The sequence below is a fragment of the Heterodontus francisci genome, chromosome 30 (genome assembly GCF_036365525.1).
Source record: "Heterodontus francisci isolate sHetFra1 chromosome 30, sHetFra1.hap1, whole genome shotgun sequence".
NCBI lineage: Eukaryota > Metazoa > Chordata > Chondrichthyes > Heterodontiformes > Heterodontidae > Heterodontus > Heterodontus francisci.
In genome coordinates this window covers 39772877-39793100 of record NC_090400.1, presented here as the reverse complement: position 1 = coordinate 39793100, position 20224 = coordinate 39772877, and the positions used below count along the sequence as shown (strand labels likewise).

Here is a 20224-nt window from a genome sequence, read left to right as displayed (position 1 = left end):
TTTCTACTTTTGTTACTCACCTTTATACAATACCATTGTCTCTTCCTTCAATCCCCCTCCCCACCTCCTTAATTACACGATCCCCCCCAAAAAACAAACGAAAATGCTCCCTGACACAGAGGATAGTTCTGTGTAGGCATACGAATAAAATTTCTCTTAACACATCAAAAATTCAGAACCAGATTACAAATGTACCCACTTAAATACTTCCCAAAAAGTTCACTCTCCTTTCACAATCAGCATAATACAGCCCAAAAAGCTGCTGAACATTCGGGACTCAGGGTCCATTCTCGTCCCGCTCTTTGCAATCCTCACCTGGGCAGCTGACTCCCTATTTTTGCTGGATCAATGCAAGAGGCCTCAAGCTAAAAAAAAATACACATTGTAGGAGTCAGTCTACGATCTTAAGATAGGAATTCCCACGAGTCATCGCGATACTGTTTTGGTCTCGACCAGTCTCGAGGATTATTGTCGAATGGTATTATTGGGGGGAGTATTATTGCTCGGCTTGTCTCCTGGGGAGAAAAGTGGGGGTGGGGGGAGGTGGACTAAAAATAATTAAGAGGAAGGAGAGAAAAATAAGCACAGAGAGGAAAAAAAGAGTGGCAGAGAAACGTACACAGAAACAGAAGTGAAGAAAGATTAACAGAGACACATCAGTGAAGAAAAGAGGGAGAGAGGACTTAATTTGCAGATTCATCACCACAAACATCCTTTGCTATAGGAGTGTGAGAAACTATGAGATCTCCTCTAGAATTGAAAAGGTGGGAACCCTGTTTTAAATGTTTTAGAACCATTGCTTTAAGACATCTCCAATGTGCACATGTCCAGGCATCTTTCACTAATGAGCATACTCCAAACTTTATTTCAGGTGGAGATTGGGAGGAGGCAACGAAATGAGAGCAAGCTGACTGAAAATACATGCTTTTGGTGAGTAGAAATTAGCAGGTGGCTGCAGGGGTTACAGATAGATCTTTCTCTGTTGTTTTTAATTTAATGGCACTTGAGTGCCTGGGACAGTCGAGAGAGCCTGAGATGAAGGGAGAAGTTGAAGGGATAAGGAAAGACAGGGACTGGATGCAAAAGATGGCAGGAAATAGAGAACAGCAAAGAAAGCAGTGAGTAAGAGAGATGGAATATATAGAAATCAAACAGAGTAGAATAAAAAATGCCATCCCCCTAGAGAGAAAGGGGAGAAAATATCACAAAAACCACAGACAGAGGAAAGCAGAGAGGAGAAAGAGAAACTAGTATAGAAACTACAGAGGGAAAGTAAGAAACAAACACTTAGAGAAAGAGAAAACATTACAAAAAAATTAGGTAATGATAGAACAAGGGAGTAAACAAAAATATTTAGACACAGACAGGTGAGGGAGAGAGAAAATATTACAAAAATTGCAGATAGGCAGCAAAACAGATACCAGGAGAAAGAGCGAGAAAATATTGCAGTGATTGTGACAATAGAGAAAGATCAATACATAGAATACATAGAAGCCACAAATAGAATACAGAAATCAGAGGGAAAAAATATGCATTTATGCTGACTATTTTGTTTGGATTCCTTAAAAAAAAGAAATAAGATTCTGTTGAGGGGGGTAGAAGAGTGATGGAGACATATCTTGTTCTCAGGACAAGGGGGAAGAACACCTGTTGAAAGATGGAAAGAGGGAGAGAGAGAAACCTTTTTACAGAGAAAGCAGCACTGTCTCTGTTAAAAGCAGAAGGGTTATTATTGAGCTTGGTGCTATGAAGCAGCACATCATTCGACTTACCACAAACAATGTTTTAGGAGTTTCACAAAAAAGAACAGTTGGATCGATATAATGCCTTATCATCCCTTTGCAAAGCATCTTATCACATTTCACATCCAATAAGTTGGTTTAAAGTGACTAATAAGCTAGTGAGTATATATACCATAATGGTGAAATTTGCTTGTGAATCAAAAGATGTCATATGCATTTCTCCCTATTACATTCAAAACTTAAAGCAACTATTTTTTGCTAATATCTCCTTATGTGGCTTGATGTCAAATATTATTTGATAATGTTGCTCTGAAGCACCTTGGGTTCTTAAAGGCATGATATAACTGCAAGTTGTTGTTGATCGCTGATTCAACATGCCCAGAAAACTTGTATTTAATGCATATAACTCATTTAATTTTACCAAAATCTTTAAGTCTGTTCAAGTTTAAACAATTTATATAGAACATTCATACTTTTTGAAGGGAAAAAGATCAAGATGGAACAGTACACTGAGGGAATGACGAATTTGTACTTCCTCTTTTTGCTTTGCATTTTATTGAAACCTTTTGGTTTTGCAATATTTACAGTGATCGAACCATTCAGTGGTCAGTATAACATAATTAATTTCATATTTAACCAATGAATTATGCTGGATCTGGGTGGGGGTGGGGGTTCTGGTGGAAGAGTTGTATGAATTAGGTTGTGTAGTTGGCTAAAGCCTTTGTAGCTGACCCCCAAGTAATGGCTGCAGCTATATTTAGATGATGTTTGTGTGTGTGATCACTCAGTATTTACAGTGATGTGATGAGATTCTATTTTTGAAGCAATGCTATAATTCATGCTATTTTCAACATTGCAGGGAACTTTTCCTGAAGGCTGCTGTACACTTGTGAATTGGTGAATGACATGTGTTTTGAAATACATATTCAGCTAGAAAGATAACCCTGAGACACATTGTATATTTCACACATCAAAGGAGATGGGTTTGACACATTCACAGCTTATTTTCTATCTTTTGTGTTACGTTTTCCAATTCTTTTCTGGGTTACCCTCCTCTTCATGCCACTCAAAGTTCCAGTTGAGGAAGGAAGAACAGGCATCCTGCTTCAAGTCCTTTGCTAAAAGCTGCTCTGTAAATGACAGATAGGAGGTGCAAAACACAGACTGGGATGAATCATTCTTTGATTTTTCTTTCTCATAGGGAAACCACTTTCTTCTATTTGGCACCTCTCCTTGTAGAGAATCAAGAGTATAAAACCACATCTTACAGTTCCATGGTATAATGAATTAGCATATGACCAAACTAGAATATTCACTACTATAAGTTAATGTTAAAGCATAACAAAATATAAGTTATCAGTGATAATGATATCACTGTGTTCTGTAAACCCAATACAGAATAAGCAGTCCAATGTTCAAATTCAAACTGTCCTAATTGCTCAGATTCTGTCCACAGGATCTTGTATGGTTTTAATATCAATCCCATGTAATCTAACAGAAGCACACAGCCAAGGAAGCTATGGGTATATAATGAGTAATGTGCATATTAGACATTCCATGCATTTTATACATCTAAACAAACATCTTGTTCATGTGCAATGTCAGAAAATCTTTGAAACTATTGGGAAATACCAGATTGTTGCGATTATTTCTGGTTAACCTGACAGTTATTAGCATGTCTGAAGGAAAACACACTAATACACCAGCTCTGCTTGTATATATTTCTGCCTTCCATTATTTTCGTCCACCCCTTTATTATTCTCCAGTGGAATATCTATTACTGTCTATCTCCCAGTATGATGGTCATTTTTAACAATCTCCATCAATGAACCATTACTCAGCACTTTTCCTTGCAGACACACAGAGTCACCTTCCTCCATCTTTAACGTTTTGCCCACAACTTCATACAAAAATACAGATAGGCTCTCCCATTGGCTCAGCTTGCCACTGCATATTTTAGTGTGGAACTGAGCCACACAGACCAGAAAGATTCTAACTTATAATACTGGTCTCGGACATAGAGTCATAGAATCATAGCATTATACAGCACAGAAACAGGTCCTTCGGCCCATTGTGCCTGTGCTGGCCATTAAGCACCTAACTATTCTAATCCCATTTTCCAGCACTTGGCCTGTAGCCTTGTATGTTATGGCGTTTCAAGTGCTCATCTAAATACTTCTTAAATGTTGTGAGGGTTCCTGCCTCTACCACCTCTTCAGGCAGTGCGTTCCAGATTCCAACCATCCTCTGGGTGAAACTTTTTTCCCTCAAACCCCCTCTAAACCTCCTGCACCTTATCTTAAATATATGCCCCTTGGTTATTGACCCCTCTGGTAAGGGAAAAAGTTTCTTCCTATCTAACCTATCAATGTCCCTCATAATTTTGTATAGCTCAATCATATCTCCCCTCAGCCTTCTCTGCTCCAAGGAAAACAACCCTAATCTTTTCAGTCTCTCTTTATAGCTGGAATGCTCCAGCCCAGGCAACCCAGGCAACATCCCAGTGAATCTCCTCTCCAGTGCAATCACATCCTTCCTATTGTGTGGTGCCCAGAACTGTACACAGTACTCCAGCTGTGGCCTAGCTAGCGTTTTATACAGCTCCATCATAATCTCCCTGCTCCTATATTCTATGCCTCGGCTAATAAAGGCAAGCATCCTATATGCTTTCCTAACCACCTTATCTACCTGTGCTGCTGCCTTCAGTGATCTATGGACAAGTACACCAAGGTCCCTCTGACCCTCAGTACTTCCTAGGGCCCTACCATCCATTGTATATTCCCTTGCCTTGTTAGTCCTCCCAAAATGCATCACCTCACACTTCTCATAGTGGCTGATCTCAGCCAAGACAACAGTTTAAAAAAAAAATACCATTTTGTTCCACATTGTGCACAGAAGAAATCTTTCCGCCGGCCAGTGTTTTGCCAGCCAATGATCTGTTTTAAGCCAAATCAACATTATACTGAGTAAAGTTATCTCTTTGCTAGGTACAATAACTCTGTAGTGAATCCCATCCCTTTATTTAATATAACTTACTGAGCATCCTCTCAGGTGAACATAAAGGATCCCACAGTGCTAATTTGAAGAACAGCAGGGCAGGTATCCCCAATGTCCTGCTGGCTAATATTTATCACTCAACCAACATCACTAAAACAGATTATCTAGTTATTATCACATTGCTGTTTGTGGGAGCTTGCTGTGTGTAAATTGGCTGCTGCATTTCCTGCATTACAACAGTGACTGCATTTTAAAAGCACTTCATTGGTTGTAAAGCACTTTGGGAGGTCCTTAAGCCATGGTTATATAAATGTAAGTCTTTTCCCTTTTTATTGTCATTTATTTACAGTGTATCGTGAATTTAATTACAATGGTCCAATAATGAGACATCTTCTTGTCAAATACAGTCACCCTTTTGCTGATTAACATATATTTTTAAAGTATTTTATAAGCTGAATCAACAGTTTCAGGAAACTAGTGACACACCACCCATGACTGATTTCCTCATTTACATTTCTACCTCGTGCGCTTCCTTATCCAGCGCCAGGTAGAAACAAATCCGGTCGTAAGACATGAAAAATGTGGATATCCATTTCCATTTTCATTGTACTCAACATCAAGGTATTTATTATGGCGTTCGTTGTGATTAAATTTGCTACAGGGTTGGGCAGTTTATACATCTAAATATAGCACCACCATTTGCTGTTCATGACGGGTTTTAAATGTAAAAGTGTCTAATGTTTATTTCCATCAATGAATTGGTCGAAGTCAGGTGTTGCCATGAGGGCTGTTGTGTTATATTATTGTGGAGTATTGTAATATAGCAAGTCCCACATATTTGCATATCTGTTAATTGCTTACTCAACCAATTATCATCATCTCTGAGACATGTTTCCTTCAATTACAAATGCATTATAACATTTTCATTTTTTACTCTTTAATTAAAGACTCTGCATTCACAAGCAGTTTTATTTGCACATACCCATTTGCCATGCTAGTTTTTTTTATTTTCTGTTTGTCTGCTCTGTTATCAATTAAATATAGTTTGCTGTGAGATTTTGCTGCTGTGACACTGTCAACCAGAAAAGATATGACTTGTTTAGGCACTGCCGAGCACAATTTGCCCTCTGCAGTTCCTGATGTGACCTGCATGCATAATTGTTGTTCATTATTCAATGACTATTTGCATAGTCTATGTGAAAGAAAATAAAGACTTGCATTTATATAGTGCCTTTCATGTCTCAAAGCACTTTACAGCCAATGAAGTACTTTTGAAATGTGATCACTGTTGCAATTTGTGCACAATAAGCTCCCACAAGCGGCAATATGATAATGACCAGATAATCTGATTTATTTGTGATGAGCAAATTCTTCAAAACAGAGTCATGGGACCTTCTTCATCCACCTGAAAGAACAGACAGGGTCTCGGTTTAACATCTCATCCCAAAGATGGCACCTGTGGCAGTGCAGCACTCTCTCAGTGCTGCATTGGAGCATCAGCCTTGATTTTTGTGCTCAAGTCCTGGATTGGGACTTGAATCTGGAACCTTCTGACTCAGAGGTTGGAGTGCTACCAACTGAGCCTCAGCTGACACTGCTTTGGAAGAAGTTCTGGTTATTAACTACCTAAGATGGAGAGAGACTTTGGCATGTAAGAAATGGTCGATTGGAAAACCGGTTTAGCATGATCTTTTACTGGGAAAAGAATAGTGACTTATCATGGCTAGGAGTCAAGATGTAAAATGTTTATATTGGTATTGAACTAGATTGATACATTACTGGAAAATGACTCAGTTTAAAGCTAGGTTTAAATGAATATAAATAATGTTCATGGTTAAGTAGAATATCTGCTGAATGAATGTAATCTCAATTGTTTACATATTTTGATTTATATGTTCAGGTATTTATGGGTGCACTACAGGCTAAAACTAAATATGGTTCATACTATTATGCATGGCCTCATTATTGACTAGAAATTCTTGTTTGAACAATAGCACACAATTTGCCCATCTTTTCCACATCAGCCAAAAATTCATCCCCCATTTCGGGGTAATAACAGAGATTTTTTTTTTTTTTTTTTTCTGCAATTGAACTTGCTAAAAGGTCAATTAAGGGGATCTTGTGCTAAATTCTCAGCCTTGTATTGCCCACTGAATGCTAAACTGTGCAAGGATAGCTACATAGGCAGAAGCCAATTCTTGTGTCACTTATGAAAGCCATTTTGATACATCACAATTTGTAAATATATCTGATGCTCAGCCATTCCTTTTGACAAGTGCAGTGGTTTCCCATACAAGTAGATGGTGAAGTGAAACAAAGATAAAAGTCATGGGACACATCGAGGAAGCTGAGATAAAGACAGAGTGGAATGGAGAGCAGGAAGACATACTACTTGTATGGGAAACCACTGCACTTGTCACAAGCACCATATGGGCACCAAGGCCATGTGATAAATTAATATCAAATCCATCAAGTTTTATATCTGTGATATCAATTATTCTTATGTTGGAAGGTAGAACTGAAGAATAGTGTTACATAATTCCATATATTAATGTTTAAATACGTATGTTTGTGCACACTGGATCAATTTATAACTAACAGGACTGTTGAAATATTCTAATCCTGCTGATGTTTGACCTACTATTATCATGGGGTAATTGCATTTTAATTATCCACAGGACAGCGCCATTCAAAAGGAATGGCTGAGCATCAGATATATTTACAAATTGTGATGTATCAAAATGGCTTTCATAAGTGACACAAGAATTGGCTTCTGCCTATGTAGCTATCCTTGCTGCAGCAACTGCAATAGTAAACAGTAGATCCACACTGCAATGATCAAGTGCATAATTTACTCTTCCAGCTTTTAAAAAAAATGTGCATGGAATCCTATTTCAATTTTGAATGATGGTGGTCATGTTTTATGAAGAGTGTGAGTGAAGATAGGCCTCAGATAAGAATATTGTTGAATGCTAACCCTCATATGGTATCTATTTAGTAATACTAAGACACCTATCAATGAAAGGGCATGCATTACACAATGTCAGGTTGTAAGCTGAAAAACTTGTTGTCATTATTGTTATCTTTTGTGCCCTGTTAGTGGCAATATGATATTTGGTATATGATATGATATAAGATATGATATATATGAGTGACATAATATTTGTGAAAAAGGAGCAAAGCAAAATTGTGATTATTCCTTTTCCACTTTGTGTTCCATTCTAGGACAGAATTATTTGCACGCACAGCCACTTCTTAATACATGCAGTGCAAAAAAGTAAATATTTTAAAGATATCATGAATGTGCACTAAGCTTTTACAGTACTCTTAATCTCTATGGCACAATTAAATTACATTTTCTACCTATTTTAATGTAAAATATAGTTCATTGTTAACACAAATTTCCTATGTTACAGCATTGACTATACTTCAAAAGTATTTCATTTTGGGATGTTCTTAGGTTTTGAAAGGCACCATATAATGTCCTTTTTGAGGCATGAGATGTGATTTACTTCTCACCGTTTAAATAAAAGTGCTAGACTTAACAGTTGGTTCGGCACCATTATGGCAGGTGTGTTCCCATAAATTCTTTGCATCAATTCTAATACATTCAAACGTTCACAAATTCCATTGAGTAAAATAGAACATGAGGGTTATAACTTACAGAAATAAAAACTAGTGCACCATTCACCTATATTTAACACACAAAGAGAAATTCCTAGCCATAATTGTTTAAGTAAATGGACAAGAAGCATGACTGCTGAACGTAAGCACAAGGTAAGATTTCATCTTGCATTTATATGTAAAGCAGTGCGTAGTTTTATAAACTGGTCAAAGTGGTGATGTTTACAGGTCACATAGATTCAGCCCTTCATGATGTTCATGTAATTGACTTAGCCACTTCATTACGCTATCCCAATCCTGATGGTGTAGAATGCAGTGGGATGAACTGTAAGGTTATTTGTACACTGTCATTTGCTAGCTCAGTATTTTTACAGGTCTACCATGCATTGTATTCAGCTTAAATTACCTGTGGGTTTTGTTGAAGAAAGATCTTATTAGTAATCTTGTGACTGATATAAATGCAAGAGCTATAATATGATTGGTGATAGCAAACATTAATATTTGCTTTATATATGTTGCATTTATCCAACAGTGGTTAAAATTTACATAAATTACACAAACGTAATGCAACACATGGCTTAATTTAATTCTACTTAATTTATTTTTATTACTTTAGTTGTTTTCATGGGATTTTACTTTTGCTGCAACTGCTAACTATAAAAATCACTAATTGGTCCAGAAATGCATAGGGATTTTAACTCAATGGATTTTTTTGTTCACAGAATCAGCTAAGTTAAAATCAATATGAAATACATTTATTATATGTATGTATCATAATAGACCAAAATATAATCTTGGGAAATAAACCACAGAAATATGAAATCTGAATGACAAATTAATATTAATAGTCAAGAAGCAATCTTCATATATACCAGCTTGTTTATTTGTAGCAGTCTTGCCAATCTACAGTATCAGAAATTGTTTCCTGAAATTGCAACTGCAATATCCAGTTACACTGTAATAGATTTTATTTCTGCCATAGTTCCAGAAATGAATGACTTCTGTGAAAACGCGTTCACTGACAGCAATTTGCATTAATTAAAGGGTTTCAACTGCCTCTTCCCTCTACAAACATATACAATAAGTCAAATTGCATGTGAATACAACAAGCAACACTATGTTTATTTTAGGTTCAACAGTATCTCATTTACACGTGTTAATTAGAGCTAATTGGGACTAATTAAATGAACAGGAACCCCTCTGGGGATGTTCATACCTATAATTTTGGTAAATAGTCTTAATTAACATATGCAAGTTAGGGCTAATTAGCATTGATTAAGGGATTTTAGCTAAATTTTAAAGCGTTGCTCTTCAAATACTTTAAGCTTTACAGAATGTGGAATAAACATTAAGCATTAAACAGAAGAAAATGCTTTTGTTCCATTTAACATCAAGCTTATTTACACTGTTTCAATTAAATTATTACTTAACATCACTTGTTTGTGTGCCAATGATTACAAAGTCTTTACTTGGAGAAATGAAATTTATCCCCTGTATTCCAGGGAATAATTTTAAATCGGGGTTGAATGTTATACAATGGGTTAGCCTAAAGAGGCTAACTTCTAACCTCCAATCTTGATTAGTGAAACTGTCAGAATTATTTTTTTCTCTCTCTCCAATAGTTTTCCAGCACAATTTCTTGGTGATAAAAAAGTCAACAAAACAAAATAACAAAACAATTCCACAGGGTATGATTCCTAGATAAATGTAGGAGTGCAATCAAAATACTATCCCTTTATATCTGGGTGTGGATGTCAGTCAACAGTTCCTCATTCTATCAATAGAAAACAATGAGGTCAGGGTATGTTTTCCTCCATATACAATTTCAGATGTGAATAAACGAGGAAAAAACAGTTACAAGTTTTCTTCTATTATTACTGGCAGTTTTTCTCACAATTTGAGGGTATTGTGAGAGTGGGGGAAAAGAAACAATGCTTGTTAAGGACTTGCTAATAATCATAAAGAACTTGTTAAAAGAAAGAAATGCTGTTTTTCTCTGTGGGATATATTAAAGATGATTGTGTTGTTTAGTTCCATTCAGAATGGGTAGTTGAGTGCAACAGTTGTATGTTCCAGCACACGATTGCCACAGTGAATTGTAAAGAGAATTTTTCATTTCTAGACTGTGAGCCATTGCTGGTTATTTAATAGCTGAGCAGCAGGTGCAAGAGAGGGCTTCGATCACAGGCAGCAAAGGAAACACACCCACAGAATAAACTAGATCAAATATACCACATTAGAGTCAGCTATAAGAATGATGGAGAACAAGCATATTCATGATGAGGATCATTGGGGAAGCTGTGACTGAGGTGTGCAGGCACAGGTAACTATCAGCATCAGTGGGAGTTCAAGTTGCTATTGGTTTCACAGGGACCTTTTAGAGACTTACAGAAAACATTATGGGAGTCAATTGCTACATGTCCATTGCTACATTATGCCTTCTTTTGCCATACACTCACTCTGTGGACTTTGAACATTCAACAGATGTCAGCAGACCAGACAATATACAGCCAAGTCGACAAGTACATCAGGTCTCATTGGCTGATTCTTCTCCCATTAGATACTTTTACCTGTAATTGGGCAATGATGGAACTGCAAGTCATTTTTCTGTTTTTTCTTCCCCGAGGAACTAGAATATATATATATATATTACTTTAATAGGATTGGCTATTTGCTAACTGCTTGATAAAAGAATGACAGACTGCAACATATATTGAAGAAGCTAAGTTTTATTGTCTTTCAGTGCATGTGAGGCTGGAGTGCACATGGTATCAGTGCTTGGACTGTTTGTGTGAGTGTGCTGCAGAAGCTCAAAGTTTTTTCTTGGTGAACTTCCCACTCCTGAGACATTCTTCCCTTCTTGGTGTTTCATTAGTGGTCTAATTCTAAGTGCTCCTCCGACTGAGAGAATAGATGTGTTGTGTGTCTACTCACAAAACATAGCCATGGATTTCATATAACATACTGTGTCTACAAATGACATTCTTTGTTGCAGCTGCATTTGTATCAAAGCAGGTGGGCCAGGGGTGTTTGCTGGAATTGCTGCAGGCTTCAGTGCATTTGGGTACTGTGCCTTGCAGGCATTTGCACTTGCGTAGTGCAAACACAAAACAGCCATTAACCTGAGAGAAAATGGTTGCATGCACAATATGGAATGTGTGTTGTAATGATACTCTGTGATCTCTCTGAGGGTACAGCATTGGCAGTTGTGATTTCTCTCAATTACATTTAGTTGCTTCTATGTATTCTCCAGCTTGATGCAAACTATTCATATTACCTTTCACTGCTATGGGTATCAATTTTATGGAGACAAGTGTCTGCAGTATAGTGTGAATCGTGTAGGATAAAGCAACCCCAGAATGTCTGTGTCCTGAGGCAACTAAAGTGGATCAGGCAACCTGCTATGGCTGTGCTCAACAGCTGCTCACCCATCATCATGCTCACATCTTCCATCCTTTCATCACCACTGCATTCTGTTTCATCCTCTACTTCCTCAGCTATATTACCATCTAACTGTTGTGAGATGCTAATATCTGAGCAAATACTTGGTGAAAGTTTGTATTTTGATGGTCACTGATGCGGTGATTACTCCTAGGCTACTGAGTACTGCAGATCACTGGGTTTGTCTTGCTTGGTGAAGACAGCAGAGGAGTAACTCACCTCCTGACTCCCCAAAGCTTGTCCACCATCTGCAAGGCACAAATCAGGAGTGCAATGGAATACTCTCCACTTGCCTGGATGGGTGCAGCTCCAACAACACTCAAGAAGCTCGATACCATCCAGGACAAAACAGCCTGCTTGATCGGCACTTCATCCACCACCTTAAACATTCACTTCTTGCACTACTGTCGCACAGTGGCAGCAGTGTGTACCATCTACAAGATGCACTGCAGCAACTTGCCAAGGCTCCTTCAACAGCACCTACCAAACCCGTGACCTCCACCACCTAGAAGAACAAAGGCTGCAGGTGCATGGGAACATCACCACCTGCAAGTTCCACTCTAAGTCACACATCATCCTGACTTAGAACTATATCGCTATTCCTTCATTGTCACTAAGTCAAAATCCTGGAACTCCCTCCCGAACAGCACTGTGGGTGTACCTACACCACATGGACTGCAGTGGTTCAAAAAGGCAGCTCACCACCATCTTCTCGAGGGCAATTAGGGATGGGCAATAAATTCTGGCCTTGCCAGTGACGCTCACATCCCAGGAACGAATAAAAAAAAAATTACAGGTAAATAAAGCACATATATCCATTTGGATGTTACTATATATTGTTACCTGAAATATGAAGCACTTGTGCACCGTCAGTCTTTATGGACACATTGATGTACAAGACAGCATAGAATACAGAACCAATATGGCTCACAGTTTTTTGACTGTATCTCCCACCTCATTAGCAATGCAATCTAATATCTCATTTCTATTAAAGTCAGAAGTCTGTTGTCATAACTGATTAAGACTTTTACTCTGATCTTTTACTACCTGCTGTAATCCCGATGCTTCTGGCTCTCATAAAACATTGGAAGAGAATGTATTAAGGTGAGGTGAGTTGTCAACTTTCAATTCAAACATTTCTGTGCCAATAAAAGAGTTAATTTTACTTTCATATATGGTCATCGTGTCCATCCCTGTGCTTATAGTAACATTGTAGCCATATTTCTTTTAATGCTGTGAATCCTTTTAATTTTTTTTAATTTCCAAAATATACTTTATTCATAAAAATCTGTAAAAAAAATACATTACTAAACAGTTCCAAACAGCACCAAGTCAAAAAATACAAACAGTGCAAAGGAGATCAGTTTGCTTTAATACAGGAGTGAGTTGCCTCACAATCGTTTTTAATTTTTTTTAATTTCCAAAATATACTTTATTCATAAAAATCTGTAAAAATTACATTCCCAAACAGTTTAAAACAGCATCAAGTCAAAAAATACAAACAGTGCAAAGGTGATCAGTTTCCTTCTATACAATCATGAGTTGCCTCACAACCCTTCCATTTCATTGTCATGCCATATACATTTTTACATTTACAGCATACAACATTTCTCCGATACAGTTCGAGGGGTTTCCCATGGATCCAGCCCCTCAGTTCAGCTTGGTGGGGGGACCTTACACTGTGGTCTTTTCCCATTGAGCCTTTGCTGCGGCTGCCCCAAGCTTTAGTGCATCCCTCAGCACATAGTCCTGGACCTTGGAATGTGCCAGTCTGCAACATTAGGTCGTGGACAACTCTTTGCGCTGGAAGACCAGCAAGTTTCGGGCAGACAAAAGGGCGTCTTTCACCGAATTGATAGTCCTCCAGCAGCAGTTGATGTTTGTCTCGGTGTGCGTCCCTGGGAACAGCCCGTAGAGCACAGACTCCTGTGTTACAGAGCTGCTTGGGATGAACCTCGACAAAAACCACTGCATCTCTTTCCACATCTGCTTTGCAAAGACACATTCCAGGAGTAGGTGGGTAACCGTCTCTTCCCCACCACAGCCACCGCGGGGGCATTGTGTGGAGGGGGCGAGACTTCGGGTGTGCATGAAATATCTGACGGGGAGGGCCCTTCTCACCACCAGCCAAGCTACATCTTGGTGCTTGTTTGAAAGTTCTGGTGATGAGGCATTCTGCCAAATGACTTTGACGGTCTGCTCGGGGAACCATCTGACAGGATCCACCGTCTCCTTCTCCCGTAGGGCCTTGAGGACATTCCGTGCAGACTACTGCCTGATGGATCGGTGGTCAAAGGTGTTTTCCCGCAGAAACTGCTGCATGAAGGATAGGTGGTACGGCACAGTCCAACTGCATGGAGCGTTCCGTGGCAATGTGACCAGGCCCATCCTTCGCAACACCGGGGACAGATAGAACCTCAGCACGTGGTGACACTTGGAGTTTGCGTACTGGAGCTCTACACACAGCTTGATGCAGCCGCACACGAAGGTGGTCATCAGGATGAGGGCCACGTTGGGTACATTTTTCCCGCCCTTATCCAGAGATTTGAACATCGTGTTCCTCCGGACCCGATCCATTTTAGATCCCCAGATGAAGCGGAAAATGGCTCGGGTGACCGCCACAGCGCAGGAGTGGGGTATGGGCCAAACCTGCGCCACATACAGCAACAACGTGAGCGCCTCGCACCTGATGACCAGGTTCTTACCCACAATGGAGAGAGATCGCTGCCCCCACATGCTCAACTTTTGTTGTACCTTGGCTACTCGCTCCTCCCAGGTTTTGGTGCGCGCCCCGGCCCTTCCGAACCATATCCCCAGCACCTTCAGGTAGTCTGACCTGACGGTGAAGGGGACAAAGGATCGGTCAGCCCAGTTCCCAAAGAACATGGCCTCGCTCTTGCCGTGGTTAACTTTGGCTGCCGAGGCCAGTTCGAACTGGTCGCAGATGTTCATCAGTCTGCGCACAGACAGCGGATCCGAACAGAAGACGGCGACATCATCCATGTACAGGGAGGTTTTAACCTGAGTGCACAATCCTTTTTAATTTTTTTTTTAAATTTCCAAAATATACTTTATTCATAAAAATCTGTAAAAATTACATAGCCAAACAGTTTCCAAACAGCACCAAAAAATACAAACATTGCAAGGGAGATCAGTTTCCTTCAATACTGTCATGAGTTTCTTCCCAACCCTTCCGTTTCACATTTGTCATGCCAATTACAGTTTTACATTTACAGCAATTGAGAATATTAACAATACAGTTCGAGGGCTTTCCCGTGGATCCAGCCCCTCGGTTCAGCTTGGTGGGGGGACCTTACACTGTGGTCTTTCCCCATTGAGCCTTTGCTGCGGCTGCCCCAAGCTTTAGTGCGTCCCTCAGCACGTAGTCCTGGACCTTGGAATGTGCCAGTCTGCAACATTCGGTGGTGGACAACTCTTTGCGCTGGAAGACCAGCAAGTTTCGGGCAGACCAAAGGGCGTCTTTCACCGAATTGATAGTCCTCCAGCAGCAATTGATGTTTGTCTCGGTGTGCGTCCCTGGGAACAGCCCGTAGAGCACAGACTCCTGTGTTACAGAGCTGCTTGGGATGAACCTCGACATAAACCACTGCATCTCTTTCCACACCTGCTTTGCAAAGGCACATTCCAGGAGGAGGTGGGCGACCGTCTCTTCCCCACCACAGCTAACGCGGGGGCACTGTGCGGAGGGGGCGAGACTTCGGGTGTGCATGAAGGATCTGATGGGGAAGGCCCTTCTCACCACCAGCCAAGCTACGTCTTGGTGCTTGTTTGAAAGTTCTGGTGATGAGGCATTCCGCCAAATGACTTTGACGGTCTGCTCGGGGAACCATCCGACAGGATCCACCGTTTCCTTTTCCCGTAGCAATCCTTTTTAATTTTTTTTTTATTTCCAAAATATACTTTATTCATAAAAATCTGTAAAAATTACATTGCCAAACAGTTTCCAAACAGCACCAAAAAATACAAACATTGCAGGGGAGATCAGTTTCCTTCAATACTGTCATGAGTTTCTTCCCAACCCTTCCGTTTCTCAATTGTCATGTCAATTACAGTTTTACATTTACAGCAATTCAGAATATTAACGATACAGTTCGAGGGGTTTCCCATGGATCCAGCCCCTCAGTCTAGCTTGGTGGGGGAACCTTACACTGTGGTCTTTCCCCATTGAGCCTTTGCTGCGGCTGCCCCAAGCTTTAGTGCGTCCCTCAGCACGTAGTCCTGGACCTTGGAATGTGCCAGTCTGCAACATTCGGTGGTGGACAACTCTTTGCGCTGGAAGACCAGCAAGTTTCGGGCAGACCAAAGGGCGTCTTTCACCGAATTTATCGTCCTCCAGCAGCAGTTGATGTTTGTCTCGGTGTGCGTCCCTGGGAACATTGCCAGCTTCTCATTGTTTGTGACCCTGAGTTAGTGTGATCCAGAGAGATTGGGGGGTTCATTACCTACACACACATACACATTATAATAGTGGGTAGTCCTTCAGCATGAAAAAGATAGACCTGGAAATTGGTTTAAGCTTGAATTTGGGCATGAACCCAGCAATGGCAATGATTGCCATGCCGAAACCAATGGACAAGAGGACCATGCAAAATTGATCTTATGTCATCAGGATATGATCTGCTTGCTGGGGATGCTATCATGCCTCAACAGGTCGTATGCGAATGGAAGAGTAGGAATGTTGGTTGGTGAGGCCAATAGCCTATGTTAAGTCCGGGAGGATTGGGTTGGGGGGCCAGGGGAGGTTTGGTGACTGATGACTGGCAGAATCCCACAGCTTCAATGTGGAGCCAGGAGAAGGACTCCGCTCCTCCTGGCTCGACATTCAGTTACATAAACATTTTTAAGTTCCACTGGTGTGGCTGCTTTAGCCCTGAGAAAACTGTCTGCAGCATCCATGCTGTGCTCTATCAGCAAGGACACCCATACTGCAATCTGTGAATTGTGATTTGCAAATTAAGTGGCCATGCATAATGCAAAAGCTTGTTTATCCTCTATGCACCTTACACTTGGCTGAACAAAAAGTTTGGCATTTCTAAGGATTAACTGACTATCGAGACCATGTGAAGTGTTAAAGCAGCTTTATTTCAGGTGAGCTGTAACTGTCAGTTTCCTGTCACTATCGCTATCAAGTTCATGTTCATGAATTTGATAGCAAGACATCGGCCGCCAAATATCACTTTGATTGATAGTTGTTAGGATACAAAAAAACCTAAAAGGAAACTTGTCTTTACCAAACAGAAAAATATACCATTCAAATGCTTAAACAACCTTTGAAATGAATTGAAAGGCTTGTTTGCTTTAATAGTCATATTTTTCACTTACTATGTAAATTGACATGTACAGTTTTGTTGCAAAAAAATTCAATCGTAAAATGAGTTGCAAGTCAATAGCATGCTGTAGACACAATATACTAAGTACATAAAGCAAGTGTTTACTGCAGTTCTTAAGGCTTGCTTTTAGCAGTTATTGTTACATAAGGTATGTTAATTATTGTATTAGGGAGTCATTGGGTTCAATTCTTTTGTTATTATGATCCCATGTGTGCCAATTCAAAGGGCATAGTTAGTAGATCCATCCAATAGTTTTAAGGCTTTTTCTGCAAAATTTAGCTTCATTTTTTTGTCTGCTAACACTTAGGTTTACACGTGCCTTTGAGGCAATTGGTAGAATTTTCCTTTCCTGTCCCCCGCTGCATTACAGGCACCAATGGATTTTCCAATGGGAACTACCCCATCTAATGTGTTATAAGAGGAGGATCAACCGAGGAATAGCAGATATTCTCTGTGCCCAATCATTGGTGCCCTACACACATGAATCTAAAGACAGAGGTAATAAGATCTCGCTTTGACAGACAATTAGTGCATGCTGAGTCTCCTATTCCCAAAGAAAGCTGGTACAACAGACCTGATGAATCCACTAAGACATGTAAATGCTTGACTAGCTTTAATGTTGGATGTTTCTTCAGTTGCCATATTTCATGCTTATTTAAGGGTGAAAATCAGGAGGAAAAACACTTAATTTCTCAACCCAGCCAATCCATTATGAAATAATCAGGTCTGGAAAGTCTGTGAAATAATCAGGTCAAGTTTTTTCCATCACTTAAAAAAAAATGTTGTCCATCCTATGCTGCAGTGAACTCTCCCCGTCTCCACATCCTACCTTGTCATCCAGTTGAGAGAATGGAGAGATGATCTGCTTAATCTGCTAATGCTCCTCTTGAGAAAATTGCTCAGGAACTGCGTGAACATGAACTAGGTGTTTTGTTCACTGACTTTCTCTCCCTCTGAGGAATCACATGGCTCCTGAATGGGGAGGTGGTGGCGTAGTGGTAATGCCATTAAACTAGTAACCCAGAGCCCCAGACTAATGCTCTGGGGACATGGGTTCAAATCCCACTGCAGCAGATGGTGGAATTTGAATTCAATTAATAAATCTGGAATTAAAAGCTAGTCTAGTGGTGATCATGAAACCATTGTTGATTTTTGTAAAAACCCATCTGGTTCACTAATGACCTTTAGGGAAGGAAATCTGCTGTCTTTACCTGGTCAGGCCTACAAGTGACTCTTAAATGCCCTCTAAAATGGCCTAGCAAGCCACTCAGTTGTATCAAACTGCTACAAAATCCAAGATAAGGAATGAAATCGTACGGACCACCGGCATCAACCTAGGCACTGGAAACAACAACGGCAAACCCAGCCTTATCGACTCTGCAAAGTCCTCCTTACTGACATCTGAGGGCTTGTGCCAAAATTGGGAGAGCTGTCCCACAGACTAGTCAAGCAACAGCCTGACATAGTCATACTCACGGAATCATACATTGTAAACAATGTCCCAGACACCACCTTCATCATTCCGAAGTATGTCCTGTTCCACCGGCAGGACAGACCCACCAGAGGTGGCGGCATAGTGCTATATAGTTGGGAGGGAGTTGCCCTGGGAGTCCTCAACATTGACATGACGTCTCATGGCATCAGGTCAAACATGGGAAGGAAGCCTCCTGCTGATTACCACTTACTGCCCCCCCTCGGCTGATGAATCAGTACTCCGCCATGTTGAACACCAACTGGAAGAAGCACTGAGGGTAGAAATGGCACAAAATGCACTATGGGTGGGGAACTTCAATGCCCATCACTAAGAGCAGCTCGGTATCACAAGTACTGGCCAAGTCCTAAAGGACATAGCTGCTAGACTGGGTCTGCGGCAGCTGGTGAGGGAACCAACAGAGGAAAAAAAACCTACAAGACCTCGTCCTCACTAATCTTTTCTTTCTCCAAAATATACTTTATTCATAAAAATCTGTAAAAAAAATACATTACAAAACAGTTCAAAAAATCACCAAGTTGACATTCCAAATAGTGCAAAAGAAATCAGTTTTCTTCAATACAGGAGTGAGTTGCCTCATAACCCTTCCATTCCATTTTACCTGTCATGTACAGTTCACAGCAAAACCATATTTGGTGTATACAACCCGAGGGGTTTCCCAAGGGTCCAGCCCCTCAGTTCACTTTGGTGGGAGGACCTTACACAGTGGTCTTTCCCCATTGAGCCTTTGCAGCGGCTGCCCCAAGCAGTCTGACTGACTTTGACAGTCTGCTCAGGGAACCATCCCACAGGATCCACCATCTCCTTTTCCCGTAGGGCCTTAAGGACATTCTGTGCATACCACTGCCTGATGGATTGGTGGTCAAAGGTGTTTTCCCACAGAAACTTTCCCACGAAGGATAAGGGGTATGGCATAGTCCAACTGGATGGAGCGTTCCACAGCAATGTGACCAGGCCCATCCTTCACAACACCGGGGACAGATAGAACCTCAGCACGTAGTGACACTTGGAGTTTGCGTACTGGGGGTCTACGCACAGCTTGATGCAGCCGCACACTAAGGTGGTCATCAGGATGAGGGCAATGTTGGGTACATTTTTCCCGCCCTTATCCAGAGGTGTGAACATCGTGTCCCTCCAGACCTCGTCCATTTTGGATCCCCAGATAAAGCGGAAAATGGCTCGAGTGACTGCCACGGCGCAGGAGTGGGGTATGGGTCAGACCTGCGCTACATACAGCAACAACATGAGCGCCTCACATCTTGCACCTGATGACCAGGTTCTTACCCACAATGGAGAGAGAGATCGCTGCTCCCACATGCTCAGTTTATGGTGTACCCTGGCTACTCGCTCCTTCCAGGTTTTGGTGCACGCCCCGGCCCTTCCCAACCATATCCCCAGTACCTTCAGGTAGTCTGACCTGACGGTGAAGGGGACAAAGGATCGGTCGGCCCAGTTCCCAAAGAACATGGCCTCACTCTTGTCGTGGTTGATTTTGGCTCCCGAGGCCAGTTCGAACTGGTCGCAGATGTTCATCAATCTGCGAATGGACAACGGATCCGAGGAGAAGACGGTGACAT

At 40.8% G+C, this 20224-nt stretch overlaps 1 long non-coding RNA gene across 2 annotated transcripts in view; it reads left to right on the top strand.

Moving 5' to 3' along the window:
- The window catches only part of LOC137346693 (uncharacterized), a 56053-nt gene that overhangs the window by 12084 nt on the left and 23745 nt on the right, over positions 1 to 20224 (top strand). For both annotated transcript variants that reach the window (XR_010968754.1, XR_010968753.1), the window contains exon 2: positions 872 to 930. This is a non-coding gene — a long non-coding RNA (uncharacterized lncRNA). The remainder of the gene's footprint in view (positions 1 to 871; positions 931 to 20224) is intronic.